General features: G+C 48.6%; 1 long non-coding RNA gene across 5 annotated transcripts in view; it reads right to left on the bottom strand.

Moving 5' to 3' along the window:
* Positions 1–13,125, bottom strand: part of LOC112823093 (uncharacterized) — a 28,814-nt gene that overhangs the window by 8,626 nt on the left and 7,063 nt on the right. For all 5 annotated transcript variants that reach the window (XR_012378208.1, XR_012378210.1, XR_012378209.1 and 2 more), the window contains 3 exons: positions 12,701–13,125; positions 11,877–11,950; positions 1,387–1,483 (listed from right to left, as the gene is read on the bottom strand). The exon at positions 12,701–13,125 is cut by the window's right edge and continues 610 nt beyond it. This is a non-coding gene — a long non-coding RNA (uncharacterized lncRNA). The remainder of the gene's footprint in view (positions 1–1,386; positions 1,484–11,876; positions 11,951–12,700) is intronic.

The following is a 13,125-nucleotide window of genomic DNA, read 5'->3' as shown; positions in this document are numbered from 1 at the left end:
TACTGTATTCCATCCTTTCTAGGATGCATACTTTCCTCACATGTGAACTTCTGGGAAATGGGGATGCATTTTACAGTCGATGGCACTGTTGTTTTGTGTAATGGTTAAACTGCCTGACAGTCAGTCTTTTTGTTTTGATGAAGTAGGGAGATTGTCTTTTGAGGAGTGCCTCAGTGCTGGGACTTTAAGTGTTTTCCACAAGTCTAACCACAGCCCTGTACATTTGGTGTGATGCGCCATACCATACTATGGCAGAATACGAGGATTCGCCAGATTCAGTGACTCGCTCGAGGCCACGTGGTTAGTAGGTAGCAGAGTGGGATGACTCAAAGTCTCAACTGCTTCCTGAAATAGTTTGGCAGGATCAGAATCATCAACCAACTATACCCATGAACAACATTCCAGAGGAGATGAACAAGGCTCACAGGAGGATTTTAGCTTGAACTATATCATGATATATGGACATATAAAGAGAGCCACGTACAGAGAAATTTAGGACCAGCTATGGGAAGAAGCTACCAGACTATGGTTATCTTCTCTGGGCTTCAGAGTTTTGTAAATATGGTCACAGTAACAACAGTGGCCACCGCTTTTTAAGGACCTGCCTGTAATTGGATCTGGGCCAAGCATTCTACCACATTGTCTTATTTATTTCTCACAACAGCCCCAAAAGTAGATCTTGTCCCCGTTAGAAACTATTGCTTAGAGGGTTTAACTTATTCACCCAAGATTACAGATCTAGCAACTAGCAGAACTGGAATGTACCTCTGCCTGGCTGGCTCCAGGAGGCACTTCCCCCTGTGCAATTCTGTCCCATCTATCAAAGGAAGTGGGTGGACCAGTTGGCCTCTGAAGTCTGGTCCCTAAGATGCAATGGTTCTGCTTTCACAAATAAGTACACAGTGGCACTCAGGGAGCATGCTCTATGATGTCATGTTCAAAAGTGATCCGGGGCTAGTGGTTCCTCAAAAAGTTAAACATAGAATGACCATATGATCCAGCAATTCCACCCCTAAGGATATACCCCCAAAGAACTGAAAGCAGGAACTCGAACAAACGTTTGTACACCGATGTTCATATCAGCGTCATTCACAACAGTCAAAAAGACGGAAACAAATCAAATGTCCATCAACAGAGGAATGGATAAACAAAATGTGGTATGTACATAAAACAGAATATCATTCCTCCTTAAAAAGGAATGAGATCCTGATCTATGCTACAAGACGGATCTTGAAGACATAATGCTAAATGAAATAAGCCAGCAACAAAAGGATAAATACTAGAGGATTCTACCTTCAGGAGGTACCTAGAGTAGTCAAATTCATAAATACAGAAAGTAGAATAGAGATTACCAGGGGCTGGAGGGAGGAGAGAATGGGAACTTACCGTTTAACAGGGACAGAACTTCTGTTTGGGATGATGGAAAAATTCTGGAGATGGATGGTGGTGATGATGGTTGCGTTTAATGCCCCTGAACGGTACCCTTTAAAATGGTTAAAATGGCAAGTTTTATGTCCTGTATACTTTACCACAATTTTTAAATCACCTAAGAAAATATCTGGGACTAATGAATCATGCTACCCCAAATCAAGAACAGGACACCTTTGGAGACCCACGTTGGGATGGAAGTGAGGAATCATGTTCCCAGAGTACGTCATGCAGGACCAGGTGAGGGTGTGAGAGGGAGGACTTGTGGGTTCTGGGAAGAGGAAAGATGGGAAAGGCAGCGGATGTGAGTTCTGCTAGACAATCCTGGGCACAGACCCAGAGCATCTCAGAGCAGATGGCAGGCTTGGTCATGACAGCAAGGAACGGGCCGAGGGATTCCATGTCATTGAGAAATAACCCATCTATCTCAGGACTCTGGGGAATTCCTTGAAAAACAAAACACACTAGCCCCTTCACATATCAAACAATACCGCATCCTTCCTCACACCTGTAAATAAACCTCCAAACATCCTTGCTTCCTAGTTTTCATGGCAATGGGGAAACGATTGACTTAGGAAGTCACTCCTTGGCCTTCAGGAGACGCTCAAGTATCCCAAATGTTTGCTCACATCAGGTGCTGAATATCTGGATGATAGAGTGTTTTGCTGCTAGTGATAAATGTGTGCTGACGTGCGGTTCCTGCCTTTCGGGAAGGGCTTCCCATGTGGCTCCAGGGAGCTCTGTCCCCTGCCGTGAGGCTGAGGCACCAGCTCACAGCTTTACTGGGAGCCGCCCCTGCCTCCTGCTGAAATAAGCAGCACCCCATAGGATGCTTTCATATTGTTTTTACAGAGAAAGGAATAAAGTACTCTGTTCAGAAGAATCAGAAAGGATTCGAGTACTCAACCCTTCTCCACTCTTGTTTGTGTGGGTGTTGTGGGTGGAGATGAGAAGGGAGATGAAGCCGTGCATGTCTCATCTGTGTATCGTGGGGGCTGCGGAAGAGTCTGCACTGGTTTCAAGATTTATCAGAAAAACAAACAAAGGAAAGTATTCTCTGAAAAGGTAGCAAAAGTCCCAACTCAGGATCAGAGGATGATTGAGTTAATACCCCCCGTCTATTTCCGTCCGCCTGTGTAAATCTACGAACCAACACAACTACCTCCGTGCAGTCAAAGCTTTCTCGGCCCAGTGGGGCACTGGGGGGCCTGGGGGGCCAGGGGGCAGGCCGGGGGGGGGGCCTCGCTCCATCTTCCATGTCTCAGTTCCCTTTCTCCCACGTGAAGAGACTGGAATAGGCTGCTTCTGAGGGCAATATATGCACAATGTCTCTATTCATCTTGCATTTATAATTTTTAATGATAAAGGCAATACAACAGCAATAAAATTCATGAAATGGAAACAAATCTAATCATCTCCGATCCCGCTATCCTAACGTAAGCGGCTTGGTTTGATATTTCAGTGTTTTAAATCTTGCAGCATAACTGGTTCTGAAATTCACACATATGTTTCAGCTGGTTTTTTCAGACCAAAAAAAAAAAAATCTTATTAATTCATGTGATTTTTTTTTTTCAGAGTTAAACCCTTATAATTTTTAAACTCCAAAACCCTGTTGTAGGCTACAATGACTCTTTGGTGAATGTTCTGGCTGAATCGTGCCCCCCACCAAATTCATATGCTGAAGATTTAACTCCCTGTACCCAGAAAGTGACTGTCTTTGAGGTAGGGTTTTTTAAAGAGGTAATTAAGTTACAATGAGGCCATTAGGTGGGGAGCTAATATGACTGGTATCTTCATAAGAAGAGGGGATTAGGGGGGAAAGGGGAAAAGGGGAAAGACCTGCGGCAAGCCGAGGAGAAAGGTCTCAGAAAGAACCCGCGTCTCAGAATGCTGGCTTCCAGAACTGTGAGCAAGTAAATTTCAGCTGTCTGAGCCCCATTCTGTGTGGTCCTTCGCTATAGCAGCCCTAACAAAGTAACGCAATGAGACACGATTCTCTTTCTTGGTAAACTATACTGATCACACTAAAGGGCCACTGAGGAAGGCCCTCCATATCCTAATACCCAGGAGGACACCTGTACACCTACACACACACACACACACACACACACACACACACACACACACACACTGTTTTAATGGCCACGAGTTTATTAAATTGTAACATGAGTGTGTTTGCAACAATTTTTTTTGATCCTGTAACAGAACAGGGTTTTGCAAAGTAACCACATCCTCTCCCTCAGCTGCTTCTCCCTTCCTGCCAGCCAGCCACCCTCACATCGTGACTTTGAGAACGAGCCCAGGACCAGGGGTTGGGTGGAATATCTCCCTCCAACCTGGCCCGCCTCTTGAATTCTTTCTGAGAAGTTCTGGTGAACAGTCTATCCACTCTCTAAACAGGAGACGAGAAACCTCCCCTCACACACTGCAGGTGCCTGGGGTTTCTTCAGAGTGGTTGTAAGGACGAAGCAATGTCTGGGGACCAGACCTTTGATGGCTCATTTCTACAGCTTGAACCTGATAAACCCTCCTGGGACTTGCCAGCCCCATTCACCCCGGAGGTGGGGAGGTTGGCTTCCCAGCAGTACTATTGTTTGCTTTTCAATTTAAAGCACCAGCTTCCCGGGTCCAGACCCAGCCGTGCACGCTTAAGGAGTGGTAGCCACACAGAGACCCGTTTCTGTCGTGACAAACCCAGCTTTAAACGACAACAACAAAGAGAACAGAGTCGGGTTGTTCCATTTCAGGGGAGCAGGGCACTGCACCCCTCAGTTTTGAGTCAGCATAACCAAGAACCTCCAAGAGTTGAAAAGGTAGATAATGCACCTGTTCCACATTCCCTACAAGGCTTTCAAGAGAGAGTGGTGACTAAAAGGGACATGGCCATCTCTAGACCAAACTGCAGCCCAGCCCCCAGGATGACCTCACAGGGGTGGGAAGTAGGACTAAGCATTCAACAGAAAGGCAGCCTGAGGACCACCCACTACGTGCAGAACCGTGTGGGGCCCGGACATCCCTGAGGATCTCTGGTCTATCTCACAGCCAGGAACACAGCACCTGGGACAACCGGTAAAAGGCACAGTGACTTCAGCGAGTCCCACCAACCCACTGCTGTAGCTACAACCTCCTTTCAGCTCTCTCACCTCAGCCAGATAATTCCTCCTCTTTCTCATGGGGAACTCTCCCATGACCACGGTCCCCTCCTCTCATTAAAGATCAGCCTCTGCATTATCACTTCCTTTGCATCTGTCACCAAGGCCACAAAAATGTAAGGGAGAGAGTGACACCTGCATAGCCCTGCCCATGGGTGCTTCCTCCAAGCTCCCCTGTGCCATCATCTTTTGCAGGGACTTGCCTTTAGGAAGAGACTAGCCCAGAGGCGCACCTCCAGGCCAGGGCTGACCTGAGGTGACAGGTAACGGGGACAAGAGTCGCCAAAACCATCAGTAGGGCTCCACCTTTGCACTTGTTCGCAGTAGATTTTAACGACAGCAAATTTCAAAGACATTGACAAGACCAAGGCCAGAGGCTCTGTCTCTGTGGGCACGCTTGCCACAGACATCATCCCACTTACTGCTCATGAGTTTGTGAAATATTCAGACCCCCATTCTGCAGATGAAGCTCGTTTTATTTGGTTTGGTTTGCTTTGCTTTGCTTTTGCCCTTTCAGAAGAAGGCACCTGAAGTCCCAGGGTTGAATCCAGCAAGACAAGCTATCAAAAAGCAGAACCAGTGCTGGGACTCCAATCTTCCGATCCCAAATCCTGCCCCAGCACCCTGTATCTTGGTACTAGTGGGAAAAGTGCTTATATCAGCTGGCAACATGGTTGCTGCACGGCCAAACAAAATTAGGTGCAGTAAGGACCCAAAGGGGAGCAAACACATGCTGTTTGCATTTTCTTCAGGAAGGCTAGAAAAGCAAAGGCAAGTTGAAGGACCCAGGAGAAAACAGAAAAGCGACAGCTGATTCCAGGCTGACAAAAGCAGAAAAACATAGGAAAATGAGGCACAATGAAAATAGGAACAGAGCTCTGGGGTGGAGGAGCCTACTCCATCCCCAGGGCTTTGTTTTGCAGCAGATGGAGAAAGGAAAAAATTCCTATGGCCTCCTGGAGAGTCAGGAAAAGAGAAAAAAAAACAAAGAACAAGCAACATATAAGAGAGTGAACTTTTGAACAACCTAAGAAAGCTCTGAGTGTGGGGATGGGACTGCAGGGGGTTTGGGATGAGAAAGTGGCGGGGGGGGGGGGGGTTTAAATGGGGGGAAGGGGGCTTCTCCTGGAGGGGCCTACCGGAGGGTTGAGTAGCCTAGGTAGAAGACTAGCGCCACCCCACCGCTGCGGTTCAAAGCTCAGTCCTAGGGGAAGGTGCCTCGTTAGCAAAACACTTGAGGTTAAATGATGGTCATGGGACTACATGACAAGACAGAATAATGACCAGGAAGCTGAGAGTTGGGGACTTGGCTCCCCAAACCAGGCCAACGTGCTGGAAAGGCCTGCAGAGTTAAGCGAACCTGACAAGTTTTGCAGGTGAGGAACTCCTGAAGGGTTCTCTCAAAACCAAGGGAGCCTGAACTTCTTGGAAGCATATGAAGGGTTTTCCAGTACCTCTCACAGCGTTCAGGCCTCTTGGCTTAAGGAACTACTGAATTAAAAATCATCCATAGGGGTGAAATGACATATGTCTGGGATTTGCCTTAAAAGTCTCCAGCAAACCAGAAAGCTAGGAGAAGGAACAGAAGAAAGAGGGGGAGGAAAATGTCCCACGGACTGAAGCTGGGCGGGTGAGGTAAGGGAATTTATACCAGCGGACCTCACGGTGCCCTTCCGGACCCGCAGCATCACCTGGGGCCTCTCACACGTTGCCAGTTCGCAGGCTGGAGCAGGAGAGCCCAGATCTACCAAATAAAAAACTCTGGGGGTGAGTCGCAGCATCCTGTGTTTTAACAGGCCCTCCTGAGGATTCCGCTCTGTGATTCGGATGCTTGCTCAAATTTGAGACTCACTGCATTAAACCATTTTTCTCTCCTTCAGTGTTTGTGCGATTTCCATAATAAAGGTTTTTTTTAAAATCCCTGTGGGCATTTTTGTTGTTGAGTTGTTTATTTCTTACATCACTTATCTTCAATTGCTATTTAACCATTGTTTTGATCTTTTCCTGGAGCCAGAACAGAAAGCCAGGAAGCAGATGCGACTACGACTCTCTCCCTCTCTCTCTCCCGCCCGCAGTCCGCAAACGAAAACTTCCCGTAAAAGACGCCCAGCGGCGTGCACAGCACTGGCACCTGCCCGACGGCGTCAGCACAGCAGCCCGGGAGCAGGCCCCGCGCGACGTGCAGGGCGCACCTCGGCGAGGCCTTCCCCGCGTCTCCACGCCGTGCGCTCCGCGCCAGCCGGGCCGCGAGGGTCCCAGTCCCGACGGCACGGCCACCCGACGATCCGGCTCGCTAGGCACATCCCCCCAGAAACGGCATCTCGCAAGACATGGGTCCCCTTGACCTTTTCCGTCCTGCCTTTCAGAGGCTCTTTAGAAAGCCGCCCGGGAAGGGAAGGAGGCGAGCCGGAGGCCGGGTCGCGGGGAGGCCCGGTCCAGCAGCGTCGCCTTCCCCTCGCCGTTGGGGTTCGTGGGTGCGAGCGCGAGGCTCGGGAGGCCTGCGCGGCCGCGGGAGGGGAAGGGTTAAGAAGCCGGGGGCCCCTCCCCCGTCCCCGCGCGCCGGTCTTCCCCCACCACCACCACCACCACCCCCGCCCCTCCCCGCCAGTGCTGTAAAACAATCCCTTTGTTTCCTCTTTAAGACGTTAGCCTCAGGGGCCATTATAGGAAAGAAAGGTAGCCAGGCTCTTTTATCTGCAAGAATCCATTAAGCGTGGCCTCGGTGCAGCGGCCGCTCGATTATGGGCTGCCTCACGAGGGAACCCTGGGGGACCCCTCCCAAGCACGGACCCAGACGCACCTGTACCCCATCTCACCACCCGCCCCTAGGGAACTGGAAATTGGGGGATGGGGGAAGAATGGAGAGTAAGGAGCCCCCATCCAAACGAGTTAGAAGGGCGTCGTGGAGCTCCGCCGTTTTGGGGAGTGTCTCCAAAGTACCCAGTTTCTCATCTTCCTGCACCCCCCCGGCAGGGAGAAATAAACTTTCGACCGCTCGATGGGAAATGACCCTGCCCTCGCCCTCCGCTACTGTCCACTCGGGGCCGCGCACATTTCCCCCGGCGGTCTCGGGGCGGCCCAGGGAACCGGACGCAGGAGGCGACGCGCGCAGCTGCGCCTCTGGGGCGCGGGACGCATTGCACGTGGGTCTGTCTGTCCGCGCGTCTGTCCACCCCGGGGTGCGCAGGGACGCGTCCGCCTGCTGCGCAGCGCGACCCGCGCACAGGCGGCAGATGGTCCCTCCTGCGCGCGCTGGGCTGTGGCCCTGCGGGACGGCGCGAGTTTTTCCACTGGGGACTGGAAGAGGACCCTTTACCTTTCTTAGGAAGCTGTGACGCAAAATGCCGGCCGGAAAGCACCGGAGAAGGCCCTAGAGGTTTCATGTGGCTCATCAGAAAGTAATCTAGCACCGATTAATTATTTATATCCCCCCCCTCCCCACTACCGGAGAAGCAGTTGCCCCAAATGCCCACTTTGCCTGTGCGCTGGGCTACCCGATCTACAATCAAAACAAGGGAAGAAAGGCCGACGGGCCCAAGGCACCAGCGCCCAGAGAGAGCGGCTTTGAATTCTGGCCTTGGGGCGGGCAGAGGCAGAGGGAGGAAAGGCGGCGGCGGGAGCCAGGAGGGCCCTGGGAAGGTCCAGTGTGATACTTTCCGGGAGCTTAGGGGGAGGGATATTCCCTTTTTGAAACTGCCAACAATTCAGATTGTCCAGAGAGCACAGGTGGTCGGAATGCCACAAAACAAAACAGAACTCTTTAAATTCTCTGTTGTATCCAGGCCAAAGACAGAATATCAAGTCTGCGGGTCTCCTGCTTGAAATCTCTGTGGAATGACCTTCTTTGGATCTTCTCCTGCTCTTTCCCCATGAATATAAATATTTTCTCCACTTACCATATGTTACCCACGCACTTCCACAGACCCCACCGCCACTGCCCTGCTGGGCTGCTTGCAAAAGGAAAGTCTGTCCTCCTCTCAACCGGGAGGGCAGGGGGAGGAGGGAGCAGTGTTGTTTAAGGGACAATGTCACTTTCCTCTTCGTCAAGATTCTTTGTCAATTGCTGGGGAAATAATTGACCTCAAGCTACTTCAGTCACAACCAATAGAAAAATGGAACGGTGATGTGTCCAGCTGGTAAGGGAAGGCAGGCACACAGGCTGGGAAACAAAGGTGCCAGGGAATAGAGCTGACATGAAAAATATGTAAAGCTTCATGTTGGAATTCTTGGGAAACAGAGGAATTTCACTTATAGAGCAAACAAACAAAACCTAGTATTCTGTTCATTTGCCACACCTTCAAGTTTACGGTCCTTAATTTATGCCATTGGATGGCTTAAAAGGAAAATCCAGCGCAGAAGCCCTTTAATGCAGCTGAATCTTTTCAGTTCTCTGACCCTTTCCCTAACTTACACAATGGTACTTTTTCCGTGCCACCCCCCCACCCCGCCCCGACATCCTCCACTCAATCAACAGCCAGAATAACTCAGTTCTGTCTGATTCAGGGGCCCAGGGAAGGATTTGAGAGTTCAGTGAGTATTGTTTGGGGGTTTTTGTTTGTAAGCAGTGGGAGAAAGTGCAGGAGGGAAACGGGGCACCAAGAGGAGTGAGAAGAGTCACCGGAGGGAAAGACAAGAAGAAACTCAGCAATTGCTGATCTTGGGTTCCACGGGAGAAATGATGGTTTAAGAGTGGTTTGTTAAAACAGATCTCGTATTTCAGACCACAAGATGTCCCAGTTGTGAAGCTGATCCTGTTCCAGGTTGGACCAATCAGGAAAAAAAAATCAATAAGGACATTTGATGCCACCAATGTGGTAAGGAGCAGGAACAATATCAAACAGCAGCTCAACCTAGGCCTCAGACATGAGCTCCTGAACGATGCGGTCTTACCAAGAGGACTTAGAACAAAATCCGGATGCTACAAAGAGCAGCCTGAAAGCTTCAGAGGTGCACATTTTCTCCTCTCATGTGAGACTAAACTGGCATGGTGGGTGGGTGTTGATGCACAAGCCACCATAGAGAAAACTGAGGTCCCTTACTTAGCATTGAAACACAAAGAGTGAGGCATAATGTCAGTATGGCACAAATCCGTCATCAGAGCCCACACATGTATTTCTCAATAGCTTACGTCTTCTCCAAGGACTTGCAAGGAATGGTGGGTACGTGAGCAAGTCATCTTGAAAAGAAGGCCTATCAGTGCCAAAAAGTGCATCATGGTAGATCTAAGGCTGATAATGCTCAGTGCAGACCTTCAGAGACAAAATATTCAGTAGCATGGTAGAAATGTCACCCATGGCGTGATGCATTTTCTCAAGCAGAAATTTTGAAAGGTGTGTGCCTGCTCTAAGACAACCTCAGGTAAATAGGTTAATGGGGATTTTCCATATCTCTCCAACCTCTCACAAGTGCTTTCCAGAATCTTCTCTGAGGTCCATTCAAATCTTTGCACACTTGCTAGCTATGCTTCACTTCTCTGGGATCTGCTAACCCCAACCAGCGACGTGGTATTAATTTGAAGAGAGCCTACTGATGGAATTCTCGGGTTTCCTTCATTGTTTGAAGCTGTGGACCCCTGTTTTATCTGAAGTAAAGAGATTTTTTTTTTCACATACCATTCTTTTTTTTTTTTTTTTTTTCACATACCATTCTTGAAAAGAACTGGATCTGGACTAGTTTTGTTCTAGATGGATCTAGAGCTTTCATTCTAGGATCCAACAATTGCTGAACACGCACATTCTAATTGTGCCTATTAAGCATCCCTCCCCCATGCAATTTCACCTAATGGTTCAAAGATGGAGCCTTTGAGTTGGCTGTCTAGTAATGGTAATGGATTTGCATTGAACTGTTCATGTTCTCCCTGGTCTCCCTGGTGACCCCTGCCATTCATCCGCAAGGTGGGAAACCAAGACTGGGGTGAAGTCTGTGGCTACAGTAGTTAGTAAGGCTAATTGGCTTGCGTGAGAATGAAACCTGTGGCTTGGCCTCATTAGCCCTGCATTAAATCTAACATACCAAAGTACAGTTGAATGGACATTAACTCTTGCCCAGAATATAGTTGTAATTTGGTAGAATTAAATAAGATTCTAAGTGAACACTGCCCCATCTGCAAGATGTTCGGGACAAAACAGAGGAAATTAGGGGACGATGCCAATCAATATTCTAGATTTACGAAAATTAAATGCTTTTAAAGTATATCGTCTTCATTCTACAAATAATTTATGTTTAAACATCTCAAAACACTGCATTTTATTGTGTGTAAATTATGATCCTATTTATGTGAAAACAAAAAGCTGAGGAAAAAGCTGATAAGAAATAAATCATAGTTTATGTGTTGTTATTTAGATGGCATGATTATGAGCAAATGATTTTTCCTCATCTCAGTTTTCCTAAAACGTTATAGAGTGGCTACAACTACTATTTAATGGAATGAAGATATATGATCATTCTAAAAACATTTGTTAATACTCATGCACCGGGGCGCCTGGGTGGCTCAGATGGTTAAACATCTGCCTTCGGCTCGGGTCATGATCCCAGAGTCCTGGGATCGAGCCCCACATCGGTGGGCTCCTGGCTCAGCGGGGAGCCTGCTTCTCCCTCTCCCCCTGCTCATGCTCTCTCTCTCTCTCTCTCTCTCTCTCTGTCTCTGTTCCTCAAATGAATAAACAAAAAAATCTTTTAAAAAAAATACGCATGCACAGAAATCACTATAAAAAAAGTGACATGGGGGTGCCTGGGTGGCTCAGTCAGCTGAGCGTCTGCCTTCCGCTTGGGTCGTGATCCTGTGGTTCTGGGATCGAGCCCCGTGTTGGGCTCCCTGCTCACTGGGGAGTCTGCTTCTCCCTCTCCCCGCCCCCCACTCCTGCTCTCTCTCTCTCAAATAAATAAATAAAAATCTTTTTAAAAATGTTTTTAAAAAGTGACATAAGTACCATTCCTGTTTTCTGGGCAAACAGTGACTTGCACAAGAATTACAGATAAGTAAAAGGAGGACAGAAACAGTCAACCAGGCCCCTGGGTGGCTCAGTTGGTTAGGCGTCTGCCTTTGGCTCAGGTCATGATCTCGGGGTCCTGGGATCAAGCCCCGCGTCGGGCTCCCTGCTCAGCGGGGAGTCTGCCTCTCATACTCCCTCGGTGCCCTCCCTCTCTCTCTCTCAAACAAATAAATAAAATCTTTAAAAAAAGAAACAGTCAACTGAGAGCGAGCATTTCACAGTGGTAGCTCATGCAGTTTGCTCTCCTGGAGAAGCAGGCACTGACTTTACAGAGTAGGGACCAAAGCTCTGAGAGGACAGTTACCTGCAAACTGCCCGAGATCTTCCTTGTAAAGGAGACATTCAGACGGTTTTGTGTGTCCATCCCCTTTCTTCCTGCTACACAGAACACACAGAAGCACATTTAATAGGTTAGACAGGTAGATAAATGATGTATCAACATTGTGTCTCATCAGAAGTTCTGTACTCAACAGTATAGCCATCCTGACCATTCTCCTTACCCAGAATCACCCTCCCATATACAGACACACACATTCACGCACACACATACACATACACACGTGCGTGCACACAAACGCATACACATAAGCATGCACACACGTATACACATACACACCCATACATATCCACACACGCACGCACACATATACAGACACACACATCGCTGTCACTGCTTGGACCAAGGATGAGCGCCTGACACAAAGTCGCTATACCATTAACTTCTGAGTGCCAATCAGATACTCTCTTCTCAAAAATTTGAATAAAGAGATGTAGATATTGTGGTGAAGTCCCTCATAAGCTTTTCAATGCAGCTGTGAAGACTTTTGGCAGGTGAGAGCAGGAGTCCACTCCATAGAGGGCAGATATGGAGGCTGGAGGCCCCACGGATGAGCGGAGAAGACTGGTCTACACACAGGGGAATGCAACATAAGGGCAGGTTCAAGTGGCAAGTGGCCACGTTGCCATGTGTAGGCCAGAAGAGCTATTCCCATCCTCAGAACTTCCCTGTGACCAACACATCCCGTGAAGCTCTCTGTACCCTAACAATTCCATGTTTTAAGTTAGCTTGAGGGCATTTCTTTCCTTACAACCGAAAGATCTCAAGTTACGGCAGAAATAAACACCCACCTTATCGGAATGATTTTCTCAAGTCTCTTCTGGCTTTCCCAATGATGAGCGGTGTCGGCAAACTCACATCTACTTGCAAGTCTCTCAGGAACCTCCCACCTATAATGCACAAAAGCAAACCCATCCACTTCCCTTCCACACTTCCCCAAGTATTCTCAAACTCGGCAGGGTCACTAATGCCTTCCCAGCCATTCAAGTCAGAAATTTGGGGACTATCCCTGACCTTCCCCTCTCTGGTGCCTCCTGTATCCAACCCATTACAAATCCTCCCAGATACTGCTCAAATCCGCCCATTTCTCTGGCCCTCCGCTGCCCTGCCCCTGGATCCCTCAGAGTCTGGCTCCTCTCCAACTCCATTCCAATGCTAAGCCGGATCCTTACACACACACACACACACACACACACACACACACACACACACACAC

This window comes from Callorhinus ursinus, unplaced genomic scaffold (assembly GCF_003265705.2).
Source record: "Callorhinus ursinus isolate GAN/ISIS: 27379988/994484 unplaced genomic scaffold, GSC_fseal_2.0 scaffold5, whole genome shotgun sequence".
Taxonomy (NCBI): Eukaryota; Metazoa; Chordata; class Mammalia; order Carnivora; family Otariidae; genus Callorhinus; species Callorhinus ursinus.
This window is presented reverse-complemented; position numbering and strand designations above follow the sequence as displayed.